This window comes from Bos taurus, chromosome 8 (assembly GCF_002263795.3).
Source record: "Bos taurus isolate L1 Dominette 01449 registration number 42190680 breed Hereford chromosome 8, ARS-UCD2.0, whole genome shotgun sequence".
NCBI classification, from domain to species: Eukaryota; Metazoa; Chordata; class Mammalia; order Artiodactyla; family Bovidae; genus Bos; species Bos taurus.
In genome coordinates this window covers 102,181,063-102,201,935 of record NC_037335.1, presented here as the reverse complement: position 1 = coordinate 102,201,935, position 20,873 = coordinate 102,181,063, and the positions used below count along the sequence as shown (strand labels likewise).

General features: G+C 43.2%; 1 protein-coding gene across 2 annotated transcripts in view; it reads left to right on the top strand.

Moving 5' to 3' along the window:
- Nucleotides 1-22: 22 nt before the first annotated feature.
- SLC46A2 (solute carrier family 46 member 2) overlaps nt 23-20,873 on the top strand; it is an 84,014-nt gene continuing 63,163 nt past the window's right edge. For both annotated transcript variants that reach the window (XM_059889027.1, XM_059889026.1), the window contains exon 1: nt 23-4,521. The gene's annotated coding sequence lies outside the window, so the exon portion shown is untranslated. The remainder of the gene's footprint in view (nt 4,522-20,873) is intronic.

Sequence of the window (20,873 nt, the reverse complement as noted above, 5' to 3'; positions counted from 1 at the left end):
GAACCTTCCCCTAGGCTCTCAGAACCTTCCCCGAGTTTCAGGATTTTCCCTTGTCTGCAGTAAGTCTCTGTCTCGATGAGTGCTATTTGTCTTTTGAGTTACCCATTTCTTAGTGACCTGATAAACTGTAAGACTTGCCCTAGAAATTGCTGCATCCTAGAATTCTCTTTTTCAGTCTGAGAGAGAGTTGCTGCTGGGGCTGACACCAGCTCAACATGTTTTAGGATACGCCTTTACAACCCAGCTTCTCTAACTCATCCATCCTCTGAGATTGTCAGTGTCCTTTCTTTCTTTTTCTGGTATGGCAAATGCTTTTATTTTGTAAAAACACATCTATGATGTCTAGGTTGAAAATACTATTTTAAGCTGTTATTAATTTCAAATTCTTAATTTAAAAATTTTTATTTTTAATTTTATTACTTTAAAAAAGTATAGTTGGTTTACAATATTTCTGCTGTACAGAAAAGTGATCCTGTTATATAGGTATATACACATTCTCTTTCATATTGCTTTCCATTATGGTTTATCACAGGATATTCCGTATACCTCCCTGTGCTATAAATAGAACCTTATTATTTATGCATTCTGTATATGGTAGCTTACATCGGCTAATCCCAAATTCCCATCCTATCCCTCCCCCACCACCTATTCCCCCTCGGCAACCACAGGTCTGTTTTCTATGTTTACGATTCTGTTTCTGTTTTATTTAGAATGTGTAATGTTTTAGATTGCAAATATAAGTGGTATCATATGCCGTTTATTTTTCTCTTGGTCGGTGTCTTTTCATACTCTTGGAAAACCTTCAACCGCTGCTTTTATTTACTGTGAACATATTAAGTGAGATTCCATGAAATGTGATCAATACTTATCTTCAGCATTCTATACCTAGTACGGTCAGGAGGCATCAAGGAGGCTAAATGTTATTACTTGGTCTCTTCTTTGGGGAACTTACAAGCGTTGGAGAAAGGGAAATTAAACTTCCCTTTCATTTGTAATCCTTCGCCAACATCAGCTGATAGTGAAAATTGTGTAAGAGTTACAGATGAGTGTTGTGGCAGAGCAAGACATTGATAGCAGTTGTCATGGGGAAAAATGACTCATTATGGGCACATGAGGTTCTCTTTATATGAACAAGAGAAGGCTTTCTAGGCATCTGACTCTCCCCATATCTTTGTTTTTGTTGTTGTTCAGTTCCTCAGTGTGTCTGACTCTTTGTGACCCCATGAACTACAGCACACCAGCATTCCCTGTCTTCATGGTCTCCCAGAGTTTGCTCAAACTCCTGTCCATTGAATCAGTGATGCCATCTAATCACCTCATCCTCTGTCATTCCCTTCTCCTCCTGCCTTCAATCTTTCCCAGCATCAGGGTTTTTTCCTTTCCTAATGAAAGGCTCTTTGCATCAGGTGTCCAAAGTATTGGAGCTTCAGATTCAGCATCAGTCCTTCCAATGAATATTCAGAGTTGATTTTCTTTAGAATTGATTGGTTTGATCTCACAGTACAAGGGACTCTCAGAAGTCCTCTCCAGCACCACAGTTCGAAAACATAAATTTTTTGATGCTCAGCCTTTTTATGGTCCAGCTCTCACATCGATACATGACTACTGGAGGAAACCATAGCTTTGACTATACAGACCTTTGTTGGCAAAGTGATGTCTCTGCTTTTCAGTATACTATCTAGATGTGTCATAACTTTTTTTTGAAAGGCAAATGTCTTTTAACTTTCTGGCAGCAGGTACCATCCACAATGATTTTGGAGCCCAAGAAAATAAAGTCTGTCACTGTTTCCAGTGTTTCCCCATCTATTTGCCATGAAGTGATAGAACCAGATGCCATGATCTTGGTTTTCTGAATGTTGGGTTTTAAGCCAACTTTTTTACTCTCCTGCGGATTCATGTTGATGTATGGCAAAACCAATACAATATTGTAAAGTAATTAACCTCCAATTAAAATAAATAAATTTATATTAAAAAAGACTCCTCTTTGCTTTCTTCCATAAGGGTGGTGTCATCTGCATATCTGAGATTATTGATATTTCTCCTGGCCATCTTGATTCCAGCTTGTGCTTTATCCAGCCTAGCATTTCTCAGAGTTACTGTGCATATACATTAAATAAGCAGGGTGACAAGATTCAGCCTTGATATACTCCTTTCCCAATTTTGAACCAGACCATTGTTCCACGTCTAGTTCTAATTGTTGCTTCTTGACCTGCATACAGGTTTTGTAGGAGGCAGGTAAGGTGGTCTGGTATTCCCATCTCTTTAACAATTTTCCAGTTTGAGTGTAGTCAATGAAGCAGAAATAGATGTTTTTCTGGAATTCTCTTGCTTTTTCTATGATCCAGCAGATACTGGCAATTTGATCTCTGGTTCCTCTGCCTTTTCTAAATCCAGCTTGAGCATCTGGTTCTCGGTTCATGTAGTATTGAAGCCTAGCTTGGAGAATTTAAAGCATTTCTTCTTTAGCATGTGAAATGAGTGAAATTGTGTGGTAGTTTGAACGTTCTTGGGCATTGCCCTTCTTTGGGATTGGAATGAAAACTGACCTTTTCCAGTCCTGTGGCCACTGCTGTGTTTCCCAAATTTGCTGGCATATTGAGTGCAGCACTTTAACAGCATCATCTTTTAGGATTTGAAATAGCTCAGCTGGAATTCCACCACCTCCACTAGCTTTATTCGTAGTGATGCTTCCTAAGGCCCACTTGATTTCACACTCTAGGATGTCTGGCTCTAGGTGAGTGATCATACCATCGTGGTTGTCATGGAAAAAGTCAGACATGACTTAACTAAACCAAACCATTTACGTAGATATGGCTAACACACAGGATATCCCCAAAGCTTTTGGCCTGAGCAATTGAAAGGATATAATTGCCCTTAACTCCATTTAATTAGAGGAGCCAGTTTAGTGGGGAAGGATGAAATGTTTCAGACATTTAATTCGTTTATCTAGCTCGTGTGTGTGTGCTCTGTCACTTCAGTCGTGTCTGAGTCTTTGTGACTCTCTGCACTGTAGCCCACCAGGCTCCTCTGTCCATGGGATTCTCCAGGCAAGAATACTGGAATGGTTTGCGGTGCTCTCCTTCAGGGGATCTTTCTAATATAGGGACTGAACCCACATCTCCTGGGTCTCCTGAGTTACAGGCAATTCTTTACCCACTGAGCCACCCGGGAAGCACTTATCCAGCTCAGCTATTTAATAAAAGAGACCCAATTATAATTTAGTATTTTACCAAAAGATGGGTCCAGGTACTCACCACTCAAAACCCAATGAGGCCAGGCTGGTGGAAAGGGAAGTTTGCTTTATTTCATATTCTGGCAACTGTGGGGGAAGGGGGAGGGTGGACATCTGTCCAAAAGCTGACTATCCGCCCCCTCAACTGACAACTAGTGGGACAAGAGAGCTTTTCTAGGATGAGGGAGAGGGCTGCATGCAGAAACAGCAGTCAGCTCTGACAGTCATCTTCAAACTGGTCATCAGTGGTTTGACCACTGTCATGTTGATTGTTTTAAATACAGTTTGGTTTGTTTCCATTTCTTTGAGGCCAGTTCTTGGAACTCTGGCAGCTTATGTCACAGCTACAGTCCGGTCATCATGTAATTAACTTCTTCCACTTCGTGGGGGTGTCAGTATCTATGAGGCTCCGAATTATATCTATAGCCTTTGAGAAGGAACTAAAGGTCTTTGACTATGCTTAATGACTACGTTATTATTATTTGGTCTCGTTTGACTATTTTCCTTTGCTTCTGCATACTCTCATTTCTCTGATTAAACTTATTCTTTGACTAAAGCTTTTCAAAGACAAAAGGCAGGCAGAGGACATAGGGTGGGGGGCAAGGACCATAGGGTCCTGCTTCATTTCAGTATGAATTAGTAAGTGAGAGTTAATTTCATAACTTAGTGATAGATTTCATTATCAGCAACATAAATGTAAACAGTCTTCAACACATTAAAAGGGAATGTTCAGTTCAGTTCAGTTCAGTTGCTCAGTCATGTCCCACTCTTTGCGACCCCATGAATCGCAGCACGCCAGGCCTCCATGTCCATCACCAACTCCCAGAGTTCACTCAAACTCATGTCCATCGAGTCGGTGATGCCATCCAGCCATCTCATCCTCTGTCGTCCCCTTCTCCTCCTGCCTCCAATCCCTCCCAGCATCAAAGTCTTTTCCAATGAGTCAACTCTTCGAATGAGGTGGCCAAAGTATGTACTAGATCTATATTAGCATTGTTAGATCTCAAAAGTAAATTGTAAGGTGAAAAAAGCCAGTTGCTGAATGATATGTGCACCATTTATATAAATTTAAATAACACAGAACAATGCAATACATTATTTACGGAATCCTATAAGTATGATCACATATACTTATCAGTGTTTCTTATCATGTGCATATGAATCACCTGCGGATCTTGTTAAACATTAGCAGGCTCTGATTTAGCGGGTCTGGGATGAAGCTTGAGATTCTGCCTTCTAACAAGCTCCCAGAGACGCTGCTACACCATCGTGGGAGACAGGAGACACAGGTAAAGTGAAACTTTTTTACTTTCTTCAGTTATCTTGCTCTGTATGGATGCTGAAACCTCTCTGTTGCACTTCTGAACTCTCATAAAGGTATTCCTGCCCATGAGTGGTTGTTAAAATGGGTGTATCTGGGGAGTTATGTGGGCTGGCATTTCCTATTCTACCATCTTGCTAATGAACCCAAATCAGTTGTACGTCATTTCACCCAAAAGACACACAGAGAGAAAGACATTGAGGTGGTTGTTGTTGTTGTGTGTTTTAAAAAATTATTTATTTAGCTGTACCGGTTTTTAGTTGCGGCGTATGAACTCTCAGTTGCAGTGGATCTAGTTCCCCAACCAGGGTTCCAACCTGGGCTCTCTGCTCCATTGGGAGCATGGAGTCTCATCCAAGAAGTCCCAAAACATTGAGTCTTCAGAACTATTTTTTATTTTTCTAGAATATTCTTCTACTGAAATCAGGGATCAAATGAAAATTATGGTGGAATTACTACTGATGTGGGGTCCTTGCTCCATGAGGAATTCAGGCAAGGCTTCATTGTGATTTGTGCTGCAGGAGGGCTTGGAAACAAGAAACAGGTGCCCTTTCTTCACTCCTAGAGGGAAGGCGCGCTGGTTCCTTACGTGGGATAACAGCAGGGGTGGGTCTGGGGCTTTTGAGCAGGAGGAGTGCCTTGGGGGTCTGCCTGTTCACTCGGTGGCTCTGTGTACACTGCTTGTGCTTAGCACTTCAGAAGCAGCAGGCTTTTGTGGCCTTTTCTATCTTACTGTTCATAAGAACCCAAACTGCGCATGTCTGAAGCTATTTTTCAGTTCCATATAGTTTCTTTGTATTTTGTTACTGGAGGAGGCATTTGTCCAGGCGCAAGCACTGCAGGAAAGGGTCCCAGGTCCCAGACCATCTCAGAATCAGCTATCAGTGGGAGCTACACTGCTTCCTTGTCCATTTTTCCTCAGGGATGGAGGCCACGCTCACAGCCAAATCCATTTGAGGATTTTCCATCCTGGTATTTAAATCCTAAATTGTGTTTTCATGTCTTCCTTATCACCCTATTGCCACTTCACGTCCCATGAACATGTTCCTAGGTTCTGAAAACAAGTTGATTAAAGAAAGGGAAATAAGTCTACTGTAAAGAGCACCACAGAATAACATTCTAATTCCCGGCAAGTGTGAGCTAGCGTTGCACAGTAGATCATATGCGCCACACTTCCTTCCAAGAGTTAAACATTTATATGTTAGGAAACTCTGCTGCTGTGTCAAAGATACAGTTGCATGCATGGATGTGAAGTCACTTCAGTTGTGTTCAATTCTTTATGACCCTGTGGACTGTAGCCCGCCAGGCTCCTCTGACCATGGGATTCTCCAGGCAAGATTACTGGAGTGAGTTGCCATTCCCTTCTCCAGCGGATTATCCTGACCCACATCTTTTAAGTCTCCTACAGTGGCAGATGGGTTCTTTACCACTAGCGCCACGTGGGAAACAGTTAGGAAGCTCTATTCTTGGCATTCAGCTGGACAGGAGAAATGGGTCTTACATTAGTGTCCTGTTTTTGCTGCAAATAACCACAAATTTAGTAGCTTCAAACAGCACAGGTTTGTTTTATTACAGTTTTAGAGGTCAGAAATGTGACCAAAACCAAGACAGCCTGGTGTCTAGAAATTTATTCAGATCATCTTTCATGTCTTTTTTTCCCTTTTTTAAAGATTTGCTTATTTTTTAATTGAAGGATAATTGCTTTACAGAATTTTGTAGTTTTCTGTCATTTTATGTCTTTTCTTAGAGGTTTAAATTTCCTTCCTTAGCAATCCTCTGGTGTATTCTTGTTTGTTAATTCCTGTATATTGATATTTCAGGTTTTATGTTTATCTGTTTTGTTTTTTCACCCTTTAGTTATTATCAGAGTTTTTGCTGGTGTAGAGAGATGTTATTGATTTTTCTAAGTCGATCTTTCTAGCAACCTTGATGAAATTTTTCATTAGTTATAATAAAATAAGTCCTAATACCTTGTGGATTCAGTTGGTTTTACAGGTATCTATGTATGATCATATTATCTGCAAGTAATGTCAATATATCTCTTCCAATTTACACCTCTCTCTTTTCTTTCCTGCTCATACTCTAGCCAGAACCTCCAGGAATACTTAAGCCTCTGATACCATATTTTCTATACCAAAGGTTGGCTAACACACAGGCCAAATTCAGCTAAGTGCTTTTTCATGTATAACCCATGATCCAGGAACATTTGCAATTGATGTAATATTAGAAACATTAACTTTAACCCCACTTAAGCAAAATTTTATTCCAAAACAAAATTTCATTCTTTTTATTAATAGATGTGTTTTTTCCAAAACTGTATTCAATATTGTACTTCAAATTGTATCAGAAAATGATGAAATGTGTTTTCTGTATTACTATGAGTGAGTGAGTGAAAGTTGTGTCCAACTCTTTGCAACACCACGGACTATCCAGTCCATGGAGTTCTCCAGGCCAGAATACTGGAGTGGGTCAGTCAGTCAGTTCAGTCATGTCTGACTCTTTGTGACCCCATGGACCGCAGCATGCTAGGCCTCCCTGTCCATCACCAACTCCTGGAGTTTACTCAGACTCATGTCCATTGAGTCGGTGATGTCATCTAACCATCTCATGCTCTGTCGGCCCCTTCTCGTTCTGCCTTCAATCTTTCCCAGCATCAGGGTCTTTTCAAATGTGTCAGCTCTTCACATTAGGTGGCCAAAGTATTGGAGTTTCAGCTTCAACATCAGTCCTTCCAATGAACACTCAGGACTGATCTCCTTTAGGATGGACTGGTTGGATCTCCTTGCAGTCCAAGGGACTCTCAAGAGTCTTCTCCAACACCACAGTTCAAAAGCATCAATTCTTTAGCACTCAGCTTTTTTTATAGTCCAACTCTCGTATCCATACATGACTACTGGAAAAACCATAGCCTTGACTAGACAGACCTTTGTTGGCAGTGGGTAGCCTGGAGTGGGTAGCCTATCCCTTCTCCAGTAGATCTTCCTGACCCAGGAATTGAACCCAGGGTGTCCTGCATTGCAGGCAGATTCTTTACCAACTGAGCTATCAGGGAAGCCTCTCTATTACTATTACTATATTATTATCTATAATACATAATCAACTTTGACTCGGCCTATAAAGTCTAAAGTATTTACTATCTGGCTCTTTTAGGAAATGTCTGCTGACTCCCTTTTCTACATCATGGCCTTTCCCCGACTATTATTTCCTGTAGTTATTTGTACTGCAATTTCTCCCAAATAAACAAGTTTGTTGAAAGGAACCCCTCAGAATGCTTTCAATAAAGTAGGCTTGAAACTATAGGATTGTGGGTTAAGGAGATATTTTAAGTTGTCCTGTTACTACTCCCCTTCAAATATTATGAACAACTTCAACCTGAATGGAGGAAATTTAGATAAATATCAAATTAACTTCCAGAGTAAACATCAAACCAGGACACCCTGAGGTTACTTTGGAGTTTCCGGGAAAATGATGAAGACTATAAATCTCTATTTTTGACTTAGAAGACTTTGTCACTTGATTCTCTTGTCCCAGGACAGAACTTGAGTTGAAACTGTCTGCTCCTGGAGGCGGGCCAATCAGGATACTACCTGCTGTTCTTAAAAATTAGCGCTTCAGAAGCGTTGTTTTGTTGGTTTCAAAATGTGTGATAACTCTATTTTAGTAATAATGATCTCAGAGAGGCAACAGGGAGTGGAGGCATAAAGGGAGATCTTAATTCCCTGCCCAGGGAGTGAACCTGGGTAGCCTGGATGGGAACCAGGGATCCTAGCCCCCAGACCAGCAAGGGCTGGAGGCTAGAAGCTAGTTTCCCCTGGATCTTTGCCCTCAGTGAAAATGCATTTGTCACAGAGGCAGAAACTGTAAGTGCAGGTACAAAGTTTATTGTGATACATAACACAGCAACAAGTGGGAGAGCACACAGAGAAACAGCTTGTTCAGCTGAGACAGAAGCAAGGCAGAGATGCACACCCAGAGAGAAGGGGTGTGGGCATTGCCCTAGTGTGGAGGACAGTGAAGAGGCAGTTAAGTCATTTATAAAGGGCATTCTTCCATGTCTTTGTCTTCCTTCAGGCCAATTATCTGCTTTCTTTTTCCACACCTGACCTGTGCTAGGACCCTTCCCTGAATATGCAAACACTCCTCAGCCAAGATGGATCTTGAAGTGAAGGCTTCTGGGTAAAGCAAGACTCATTATGGCCTGGCAACACTCCTTGACTTTTGACCCACAGGGAGACTTTCTGTGCATGTGTAGTGTCTTCCTTGTTCTGAAAAAGGTGGGAGCTAAGATCCCTTAAGGAAAGGAAAGTGAAGTCGCTGAGTCATGTCCAACTCTTTGCAACCCCATGGACTGTAGCCTACCAGGTTCCTCTGTCCATGGGATTTTCCAGGCAAGAGTACTGGAGTGGGTTGCCATTTCCTTCTCCAGGAGATCTTCCCAACCCAGAGATTGAACTGGGGTCTCCCACATTGTAGGCAGATGCTTTACCCTCTGAGCCACCAAGGAAGTCCGAGATCCCTTAATCCTTTACTCAAATAGGGTTTTGCCTCTCTGTCCTTGATATGACTATTCCCTTAAGGTGTTTACAAGAGACAAACACTGGCTATTTACCCTGTTGCTGTTGTTAGTTCCTTTTTGGAGGGTAAACAAGAGGCTGACTGTAAATGGCTTAACTGGAGCCCATCCATCTCTTGTCTCAGGAAATGTTAACACTTTCCTGCCAAAAGTATTCAGCCTGAAGCCCACATCTTCATGTCCCACGATGTGGGGCAGTTGTAACTGGAGGCTGGTTGTAAATGTCTAACCTGAAGTCCATCTATCTCTTCCATCAATAATAGACAATTACTGGCTAACAACTTGGTAAGAAGACAGAGAATGGAGGGCCAGTTTGTTGAGGAGAGCCTGGCTTGGGAAACAAGGTCTAGTTAGTAACACTGTCAGGGATTATCCAGCCGCCAGAATTCCCTCAACCTAACACACCTACCTTCCTCTCCCCGTGTTTCTATTAAAGCTGAACTCGTTCCTCACACCGTCTTCCGCAGACACCCCATGAGCAAGCCCATCTCTGGACCCCAGTCCTTGCTGCTTCCTTTGTGTGAAACACTCATCTCCCAGATACCGACATGGCCCACTGTCTCACGGCCTCCTGGCTCTGGGTGACTCCTCCACACCTCAAGTAGCTCTCTTTTCCCTACCTTTCCTGATGGGCTTCTCATATTTATTTGTTTATCGCCTGTTCCCACTCCCTCTAGAATGTAAACGTGTTGAAGTCAAGGAGTTTCTTTTATTCCCTGCAGTATCCAACAGGTGAAACAGTGCTCAGCATGACACAAGCAAGCACGCCATGTTTGTTTCCTCCATAAGTGGAGGAATAATAATAATCTCCATAATCCTTCCTGCACCAGAATGATTGGAGAACCCATCTTCTTTCTCCCTTGTCTGGTGCTAATATTTTCATGAGTGTGTTTCAGCTCAGACCAAAGACTGTGGGGCCTTTAGCATTTTTCCCATTGGTGGAGTTGGAAAGATGGGAACTCGAAGGCAATTGGTTCAGAAAATCTCTTCACAAAACACTAGGCCATGAATATATGGGGGCCTAGTTGTCTCTCTCTGTCTCTCTTACACACACACACACACACACACACACACACACTGGTTTGGCAGTCAGCCTTGAGAGAAGAGCAGAGAACCCATGGCCCTTCCTCCCCACCGCCTACAGCCTGGCCACAGTGCTAGTCGCACTCCATTTTTTGCCCAGCCTTCTGGGGGGCTTGAAAAAAGATTCAAGACGCTACTGATGGCAGGTACAAGATATGGCCAAATGGAGGGAGATGGATGTTTCTGGAATGTGATCCAGTCTTTTGAGTTGACTCTGAGTGAGCTGAAGGCACTAGAGGTCTCTAAACATACAGGTTAAAACAGAAGAACAGATTTGCAGGATTCAGAAGAAAAGGAGGGACTGTGTGGTGAGCTCAGGAGACAGCCTGTGCCTGGGCTGTACTGTTTTCCATTTCCTCAAATCAGTTTGCCTAATTTGACTCACACTTTTTTTTAAGATTTTTTTTTTTTAATTTGGACCATTTTTAAAGTCTTTACTGACTTCATTACAATATTGCTTCTGTTTTTACGTTTTGGTTTTTTGGCTCGGAGGCATGTTGGATCTTAGCTCCCTGACCACTGGACCAGCAGGTAAGGTCCTGACTCATAGATTCTTGTAGACAAATATGAGTCTTAATTCAAAAAAAAAAACAAAGAAATTCCTACATTCATGGTCATCTTGTATAATACATATATTGTTATACCTCTTCCCCAACTGACAGCTATGCCCACATCTTCCCTTTGCTTTAAGGCCAGGAAAAGATTTGTAAAAAGCTTCCCCCCACCACTGGGTTGTTGCTCTCATTTCTCTTTCACTGCACTTTTTCATCTCCGCTGTAAGGCAAGGAATAGAATAAGAATCCATTTACGTCTTCTCTGTAAAAGGGGAATAATAATAATGCATGCTCAGTCAGTGCTTGGTGACCAGGTACTTGTGGCCACAAATGGAAGTGCATAGTTTTTCCTTTTTTGGTATGGAAGCATCCCCTAATTCTCTGTTAGAAGTGCCCGTGTTCATGCTCAGTTGCTCAGTCATGTCTGACTCTTTGCATCCCCATGGACTGTAGCCTGCCAGGCTCCTCTATCTATGGAATTCTCCAGGAGGAATACTGGAGTGGGTTGCCATTTCCTCCTCCAAGGATCTTTCTGACCCAGGGATGGAACCTGCATCTCATGCATAGGCAGGCAGATTCTTTACCACTGTGCCACCTGGGAAGTCCAGTAATTACTAAATAATAGATTGTTGTGAAGATTAAATTACTAAATATTGCAAAGCATTTTGAACAATGCCTCACATACAGTAAGTACTATCTGAAGTGTTTGCTGTTATTATGCTTTTAATACATTTCTTGATTCACTTTGCTAATAATTATAATTTTTTATCTATCTCCATCATTGCGATTCATCCATAGTGTATTTTTATTGAATAATTCTTATCAGATTTTTATTTAAGATAATACTAACTTCATAAAATATATAAGGGAGTTTTCTACCTGAAAATGATTCAAATAGCTTTGGGAGGATCTCTTCCTTAGAGACTTATCATTTAAATTATAGACAATGTATCTGTAAAACAATTGAGCCATCATCTTTGGTAACTGCTTTCTTCTAATTTTTTATTCCTCTAGGGCTGTGATATTTGTGTTGTCCACACAAATTTACATTTCTCCTGAGCACATTGAAATTAGATGTGCCCTACTTTAATCAGTGAAAGTGAACGGTAGTTCCATAGGTCCTGTGTATCAAGATTTTTTAAAGCTTCCAAGGTGATTCTAAAGTGCAGCCAAAGCTGAAAAGATGCTTATGTAAAGATGGAATGAGTTAGTTTCCCCCACACATCTGTAAACTAGAATTCTAGAATGCAGGAGACCCAAGTTTGATCCCTGGGTCAGGAAGATCCTCTGGAGGAGAGAATGGCTACCCACTCCAGTATTCTTGCCTGGAGACTCCCATGCACAGAGGAGCCTGGCAGGCTACAGTCCATGGGGTCGCAAAGATTCTGACATAGCTGAGCAACTGACACCATCCAGTGGTGACCAAGTGGCCAGGGCTGAGTTAGGTGCAAAGAGCCACATGGGCCACTTTGGAAGGCCTCTTCCTGAAAGCCTGGGGCCTGGGGGCTTCTGCTGGGGTTCCTTGGACTCTCTGCGAGCCAGAGAAACTAAGTAGATGCAGAGCACATAGGGGAAGGCCCCCCAAGAGGGCTGTGGGTTGACTGGGAAGTATGAGGCTGGCACAGATGTTTTTAGAACCTGAGTGTCTAGAATTCCCCAGACTTCTCCACACAGGAAAGCCTGCAGGAGCCCTGTGTTGGCAAAACCTGGAGCCAGCAGGTGGTTGGTTGATCTCTGCTGCTTGCTGGTTAGAGGTAGCCCTCAATGTGTTTGGGAACTGGGACCTTCACCTACCAGGGCCCAGGGCACCCCTAGGTATGTTCAGAATTTGGACCTCAGAATTAGGGCCTGGTGGGGAAGAAGCATCTGGCTGAAAGTGAGTGAATTTGGAGTCTTTGCTTACCCAGCAACTCCAGTGCCTTTAGGAACTGAGGAAGCACCCTCCACCCACAGTAGCCCAGGGGTCCTCCAGCCTCCTCTCTGAGGCCTGTGAGTCAGTGCAATGTGGGAAAGTCATGAGTTCTAACCTCCAAATATAGGCATTTCCCACTGACCATCAGAAATGAAAATCAGGTTTATGAAAATCAGAGATTCTGTGTGAAAATGCTAACCAGAAAGTTATTTCCTATTTTTAATGATAGCTTTCTTGAGGTATAATTGACACTCAACTACATATATTTAAATCTGATGTTTTTACATAGATGCTCCCATGAAACCATCACACAGTCAGGATAGGAGGTATCTTTGTGATACCCCAAAATGTCCTCTGTCCCTTGGTAATCCTTTCCTCCCACATCGCCACCCAAGCCTCAGGTAACCACGTTTCCATTTTCTGTCTCTAGAGTTTGCATCTTCTAGATATTTTATATAAATGCAGTTATCAGTATGTACTATTTTTGTTGTTCTGCTTTCACGTGGCTTAATTATTTTGAGATTCATTCGTGTCATGTTTATCAATATTCTTTTCTTTTTTGTTGCTGGATAGTGCTCCATGGATGGAGAAGGAAATGGCAACCCCCTCTGGTATTCTTGCCTGGATAATTCCATGGACAGAGTAACCTGGCTACGGTCCATGAGGTCACAGAGAGTCGGACACGACTGAGCGACTAACACACACACGGTGCTCCATTGCACGAACACACAACAATCTGTTTACCTATTCCTTTTGATGTTGATGGACATTTGGGTTGTTTCCTCGTTCTTGGCTGTTACAAATAACTACTATGAACATGCGTTTACAAATCCCTTTATGAACATATGTTTACATTTCTCTTGGTTTGTACCAAGGAATGGAATGGCTAGGTCATAGAGTAAGTGTATATTTAATTATTGTAAGGAGCTGGCGATTTTTTTCTAGAATGGTTTGCCATTTTACATTGCTCATCAACAGTGGATGAGAGCTCCTGTTCCTGCAGATCCTCACAAACACTTGGAATTTTAAGTAGAAAAAACTGTAATGTGTTACACAGAACCCCAAAATTTCCAACAGTTTCCAAAAATCTGAGTAAGACACATTCAGTTCAGTTCAGTTGCTCAGTCATGTCTGACTCTTTGTGACCCTGTGGACTGCAGCACGCTAGGCCTCCCTGTCTATCACCAACTCCTGGAGTTCACTCAAACTCATGTCCATTGAGTCGGTGATGCCATCCAACCATATCATCCTCTGTCGGCCCCTTCTCCTCCTGCCCTCAATCTTTCCCAGCATCAGGGTCTTTTCAAATGAGTGAGCTCTTCGCATCAGGTGGCCAAAGTACTGGAGTTTCAGCTTCAACATCAGTCCTTCCAATGAACACTCAGGACTGATCTCCTTTAGGATGGACTGGTTGGATCTCCTTCCACATGAATTGAATAAACAGTAAATTGTAATGTTGGGAAATAAAAAACTTAAAGCATTATTTCATTACTAAAAACTAACACAGCTGCCTTGTGTTCACCTAAGCCTGGGATGCTTTTCTTAGACCATTAGAGATGCACATCACTTTTGTTGATAATTCTGAAGTTCTCTCAGTTGTATGTGAGTGAGTTCAGTCGCTCAGTAGTATCCAACCCTTTGCGACTCCATGGACTGTAGCTTGCCAGGCCTCCCTGTCTATCACCAACTCACGGAATTTACTCAAACTCATGTCCATTGCGTCAGTGATGCCATCCAACTATCTCATCCTCTGTCATCCCCTTCTTCTCCTGCCTTCAATCTTTCCCAGGAACAAGGTCTTTTCCAACGAGTCAGTTCTTTGTGTCAGGTGGCCAAAATATTGGACTATAATCCAATTGTATGTGAACTATAATCCAAACTCCCCAGACTGTTAAAAATATTGCACAATATTTTTTAATGTGAACTTAAGTTTTCCCCAAAGAGCTGCCAAAAAACCCCCCATTGTACTGAGAAATACAAATATTCCATGAAGATTTGGGTATGAAAAACTAAAAGACTGAGAAAACATTCTATAACATATGCCTTTATTTCTGCTTTTCCCTTGGGGTTCACAATAGGTGCTGTGCTTCTCTGTTCCTTTGACTGACTGGTCTTATCACATTTTTCCTTTATCCCCTCTTCCTGTTAAAATAGAAATTATGCAACCTTCAGATTCAAATGATAAATTTGCTCTTTCCACCCAACCACCCACACCCCTACCTTAGCGTTGGATGTGATCATGTGACTTGCTTGGTCAGTAGCACGTTGGTAGAAGCAATGGCGTGTCATTCCTTGGCAATTTTGAGAGCCAGTATGCAATTTATCCATCTATCCCTTTGTCAGCACCCAATGACTACTTCTTCCACCTGGTCCCAGAGAATGATGATCCAGAGTCTAGAGTCCTCAGCCAATTTGTGATGGGCAGTTTGGTTGAGAAAGAAAGCTTTATGGTGGTAAGCCACTGAAATGTGAAGGTTGTTACCACAATATAACATTACTATTATGCTGAATCTTGTTGTTCAGTTGCTCAGTCATGTCTGATTCTTTGTGACCTCATGGACTGCAGCAAGCCAGGCTTCCCTTTCCCTCACGGTCTCCCAGAGTTTGCTCAAACTCATGTCCATTGAGTCAGTGATGCCATCTAACCATCTCATCCTCTGTCATTCCCTTCTCCTTCTGCCTTCAATCTTTCCCAGCATTAGGGTCTTTTCAAATGAGTGAGCTCTTCACATCAGGTGGCCAAAGTATTGGAGTTTCAGCTTCAACATCAGTCCTTCCAATGAACACCCAGGGCTGATCTCCTTTAGGATGGACTGGTTGGATCTCCTTGCAGTCCAAGGGACTCTCAAGAGTCTTCTCCAACACCACATTTCAAAAGCATCAATTCTTCGGCACTCCGCTTTCTTCACAGTCCAACTCTCACATCCATATATGACTACTGGAAAAACCATAACCTTGACTAGACAGATCTTTTCTGACAAAGTAATGTCTCTGCTTTAGCTGTCTAGGTTGGTCATAACTTTCCTTCCAGGGAGTGAGCATCTTTTAATTTCATGGCTGTAGGCACCATCTGCAGTGATTTTGGAGCCCAGAAAAATAAAGTCTGACACTGTTTCCACTGTTTCCCCATCTATTTGCCATGAAGTGATGGGATCAAATGCCATGATCTTAGTTTTCTGAATGCTGAGTTTTAAGCCAACTTTTTCACTCTCCTCTTTAACTTTCATCAAGAAGCTCTTTAGTTCTTTTTTGCTTTCTGCCTTAAGGGTGGTGTCATCTGCATATCTGAGGTTATTGATATTTCTCCCGGCAATCTTGATTCCGGCTTGTGCTTCCTCCAGCCCAGTGTTTCTCGTAATGTACTTTGCATATAAGTTAAATAAGCAGGGTGACAATATACAGCCTTGACGGACTCCTTTTCCTATTTGGAACAAGTCTGTTGTTCTATGTCCAGTTCTAGCTGTTGCTTCCTGATCTGCACACAAATTTCTCAAGAGGCAGGTCAGGTGGTCTGGTATTCCCGTCTCTTTAAGAATTTTCCACAGTTCGTTGTCATCCACACAGTTAGTTTCAGAGACTACTAACAAGTTCCCAGAAAGACTCCTATTTGCTATCAATTTCAGCTGTTGTCTTCTTACTCCTGGAATATTTTTTTTATGTGGAACCACTACTTATTTGTCTTCCCACTAACTGGACAGAAACATGCACACTAGTATATCTGGCCCCAGATATTTCTATTGCTCCTAACAATCTGACCCTTCCTATCCCACTAACTCCTAACTGATCCAGATGGGCAATTCAATTCATTCCTCTATTAATCAGTTTAGGAATAGCCACTGGGATTGGGACAGGGACCGCAGGACTCACCACTTCTTTAAATTACTATCAAAGCCTTTCTAAAGACCTCAGTGACAGCCCAGAAGAAATAGCTAACAGCCTTATCACTATCCAAAACCAGCTAGATTCCCTGGCAGCTGTGGTCTTCCAAAACAGAAGAGGATTAGACCTCCTCACAGCAGAAAATGGAGGACCCCACTCCAGTACTCATGCCTAGAAAATCCCATGGACGGAGGAGCCTGGTAGGCTGCAGTCCGTGGGGTCGCAAAGAGTCGGACATGACTGAGCGACTTCACTTTCACTTTTCACTTTCATGCATTGGAGAAGGAAATGGCAACCCACTCCAGTGTTCTTGCCTGGAGAATCCCAGGGACGGGGGAGCCTGGTGGGCTGCCGTTTGTTGGACTGCACAGAGTCGGACACAACTGAAGCGACTTAGCAGCAGCAGCAGCATGCCTATTTTTGGAGGAAGCCTGCTGTTTCTACATCAATAAATGAGGCACTGTAAAGGAAGCAGCAAGAAATCTGACAAAGAGGGCCTTGAGAATACGCCAATACCTCAGTAATTCATGGGAAAACTGGTTAAGCAATTGTGACTGGATGCCCTGGGTCCTACCTTTTCTAGGCCTCTCCTTCTACTTACCCTTATTCTAACTTTTGGTCCATGTTTAACGCGTCTTTTTTCTTTTTTTTTTAAATTTTATTTTATTTTTAAACTTTACATAATTGTATTAGTTTTGCCAAATATCAAAATGAATCCGCCACAGGTATACATGTGTTCTCCATCCTGTACCCTCCTCCCTCCTCCCTCCCCATACCATCCCTCTGGGTCATCCCAGTGCACTAGCCCCAAGCATCCAGTATCGTGCATCGAAAATTTCTTCAGGACTGCTTACAAGCCTTCACCAACCGTACTATCCACGGGCTACTTCTAACTCACTCAGATTATCAAAGACTTGGACCCCACACAAATCTCCTTGACCCGCATTCCAGCCTTTTCTCATCTTATCCCCAGGACGCCCCTGTCCCACAGGAAGCAGTTACAGAAGACTGACCAAGGCCCTTATCCTAAATCAAAGGCTGGAATGATAGGGCCCTCATGGGGTCTCATTGATAAGATGGCTCTTTATGTCGACCTCGAAAACAAAGAATAAAATCACAGTGATCTGTGAGACTGGCCAAATTGCCCAAATGCCATCCTGTTATCTCACTGGCGCCTATCTTCTCAAAGCTGCGAGACCACCAGATTCTAGGCCTCCGGCTACATGACCATCCCTTCAGAGAATTTGTCATTGGTGGGGTATAAGAAGGACTCTGTTAGAAAGGGAGAACGCTGGTTCTCCTTAAGGGCCAGTCACCCTCTCTTTTCGCTCTAATAAATTTCCGTTTCCCTGCCTGACTGCCTGGCTCACTTTCTTTTTCTCTGCACTTGCCTTACACTTATCACTTCCAGTTTGGGAGTCTCCCTTTTGGGTTAATACTCAGTGACTTCAGAATTTCTCCCTTATTTTTTTTTTTCCACTCCCTGGCTAGATTCCTAGAGGGTTTTAGTGTTGTCCTGGCTCTGGGGAGGAGGCACCTGGGTGCCTATCATCAGTACCCACTTTCAGAGACGTCCTGCCGGCTCTGGTCGTGGTTCATCCGCACCCATCCTTTCTGCTTTACTTGCTGAACATTGTCGGCCCACCTCCTCTCCCCCTTCACTGGTCTCTATTCAATCTCCCTTCCTAAATGGGACCATCCATGCATGTTTTCTTCACCATCACTCTGCCATCCTGGAGCCGTGAGGAAGACTCTCCTACAACACTCAGGAGCCCTGAGACTCTGCGGGGTGTTGGCCTGCCCTCTCCTGCTCTGCTACAGGTACCCTAGCTGGTGAGGCTCTTTCCTAGCCTAGGATCATACACAGAAGCTACCTACAAGTTCACGGTTAGAAGCTTGTCTGGTGCTTTTTTTTTTTTTTTTTTGCCATAGTGTGCAGCAGGCAGGATCTTAGTTTGCCCACAAAGAGGAACATAGTCCCCACCCTGCAGTGGAAGCATGAAGTCCTACTCACTGGTCTACCGGGGAAGTCCCCTGGGGCTTCTCGTGTGACTCCACTCTTCAGGAAGGGGAAGTAGCTCAGAAAGCAGGGACAGGCAAGGGTGGGATGAACTGGGAGATTAGGATTGACATACATACACTACTATATGTAAAATAGATAACTAATGAGAATCTCCTGATAGTACAGGGAACTCTACTCAATGCTCTGTGGTGACCTAAATGGTAAAGGAATCTAAGAGAGGGGATATGTGGATATGCGTAGCTGATTCACTTTGCTGTACAGTAGAAACTAACACGACATTGTAAAGCAACTATAATCCAATGACAATTAAATAATTTAAAAATTAAAATCAGGAAATAGCTCAGGGTCACTCAGGAACACTCACCAACAGAATTCTCTTAATATGTTGTTCCGTGGTTGGAAACATTTTTCTTCCAGGCCCTTTGTTATTAGTCAGGGAGTGCCTTCTAGACAGGGGCACCTATGAGTACAGCATCCAAGCCAAGGGGCCCTGCTTTGGGCTCCACTTGTGGTATCCATAATCGGAGGCTCTGAGGGAAGAAGAAGCCTGCTGCTGCTGCTGCTGTTAAGTCGCTTCAGTCGTGTCCGACTCTGTGCGACCCCATAGATGGAAGCCCACCAGGCTCCCCTGTCCCTGGGATTCTCCAGGCAAGAACACTGGAGTGGGCTGCCATTTCCTTCTCCAATGCATGAAAGTGAAAAGTGAAAGTGAAGTCGCTCAGTCGTGTCCGACTCTTAGTGACCCCATGGACTACAGCCTACCAGGCTCCTCCATCCATGGGATTTTCCAGGCAAGAGTACTAGAGTGGGGTGCCATCTCCTTCTCCGAGAAGAAGCCTATTAGGCATTAAGTCATGTTGTGGTGTTAAGTAGACAGAGGAAGGAGGAGGTCACAAAGGCAGGGGGAAAGCCTGCTTCATTGCTGCAGCTGACTGACTATCGAGGGGGAGCCAGCTGCTGCTGGGGTTCTGGGGTGACCCCTGAGAGCTATTGCTATGAACCCTGCCAGAGCTTCCTGCTTTTCTAAGAAAAGCCAGGAACCTGGAGATGTGTGTGAATTGTCCTGGTTTAAGAAATGCCAAGGTTGTGTAGACCCAGTGAGATCAGTTTGTGGGCCTGTGGGCTTCAGGTTGGTTTGCAGCTGCCCCCTGAGTCCAGCACCATGGCTGACAGGGCCTGATAAGTACAGAGAGAGACAGCAGGGCTGCCAGGGTGCCAGCATGGCGCTTACCCACCCACAGTCTCTCTCGCAGCCAGGAATCCCACTGCCAGTGGCCTGGAGTCCACACTCATTATTCCTTTAGCTGCTAAGGCCAGGAGTTCTGATGTTCTGCCATGGTAGGGCTCCTGGGCTTAAATACTTTCCTCCTCTGACCAGCTCTCAGTTGGAGTGTAGGCCAGGCTTCGGACTGTAGGTGAGTCAAATGACCCCTTCTGTTTCTACTGGAAGCAGAAGCAGCAGTTTATAATCTGTAGATTGAAAGGGCTGACTGGTTCTAGAGGCTTTAAGGAGCCAACCTTTGAGGGAAGGTGTTTTCGTTGTTGCTCAATTGCCAAGTCCTGTTGGACTCTTTGCAACCCCATGGACTGCAGCACACCAGGTCTCCCTGTCCTTCACTATCTCCTGGAGTTTGCTCAAACCCATGTCCCTTGAGCCATCTCACCCTCTGCTGCCCCATTCTCCTCTTGCCCTCAATTTTTCCCAACATCGGGGTCTCTTCCAATGATCTTCGCATCAGGTGGCCAACGTATTGGAGCTTCGGCTTCAACATCAGTTCTTCCGATGAATATTCAGGGTTGATTTCCTTTAGGATTGACTGGTTTGATCTCCTTGCAGTCCAAGGGACTCTCGAGATGATTCTCTGGAAAGTACTGGTGCACCTGGGATTCATTGTTAAATACCTTGGACTTGAAAAACTGGTTTTGCCATTCTCCTTGCCCCATGCGTATGGTAAGCCTTTTGCTACATATACATGGCTTCTTGAAAAACATGTAGCATAATTGGCGTGAACTGAAACTCCATATCAGTAGCATCATACCATACTCTTCCTTCTCCAGCTGCTTTTTCCCACTCAGATCCTGATTGTAAGATTTAGATAAACAGAAATGGGTAAAATCAGAATTATAATGAAAATGTTTTCAAGTTGTGGTAAAATACACAAAAAAATTTTATGTAAAATAAAATAACAACATAAAATTTTATCATCTTCAGCACTTTAAAACATACAGCTTATTGGTATTAAATACATTTATAATGTTGTTTAACCCTCACCACATCCATCTCCAAAACTCTTTT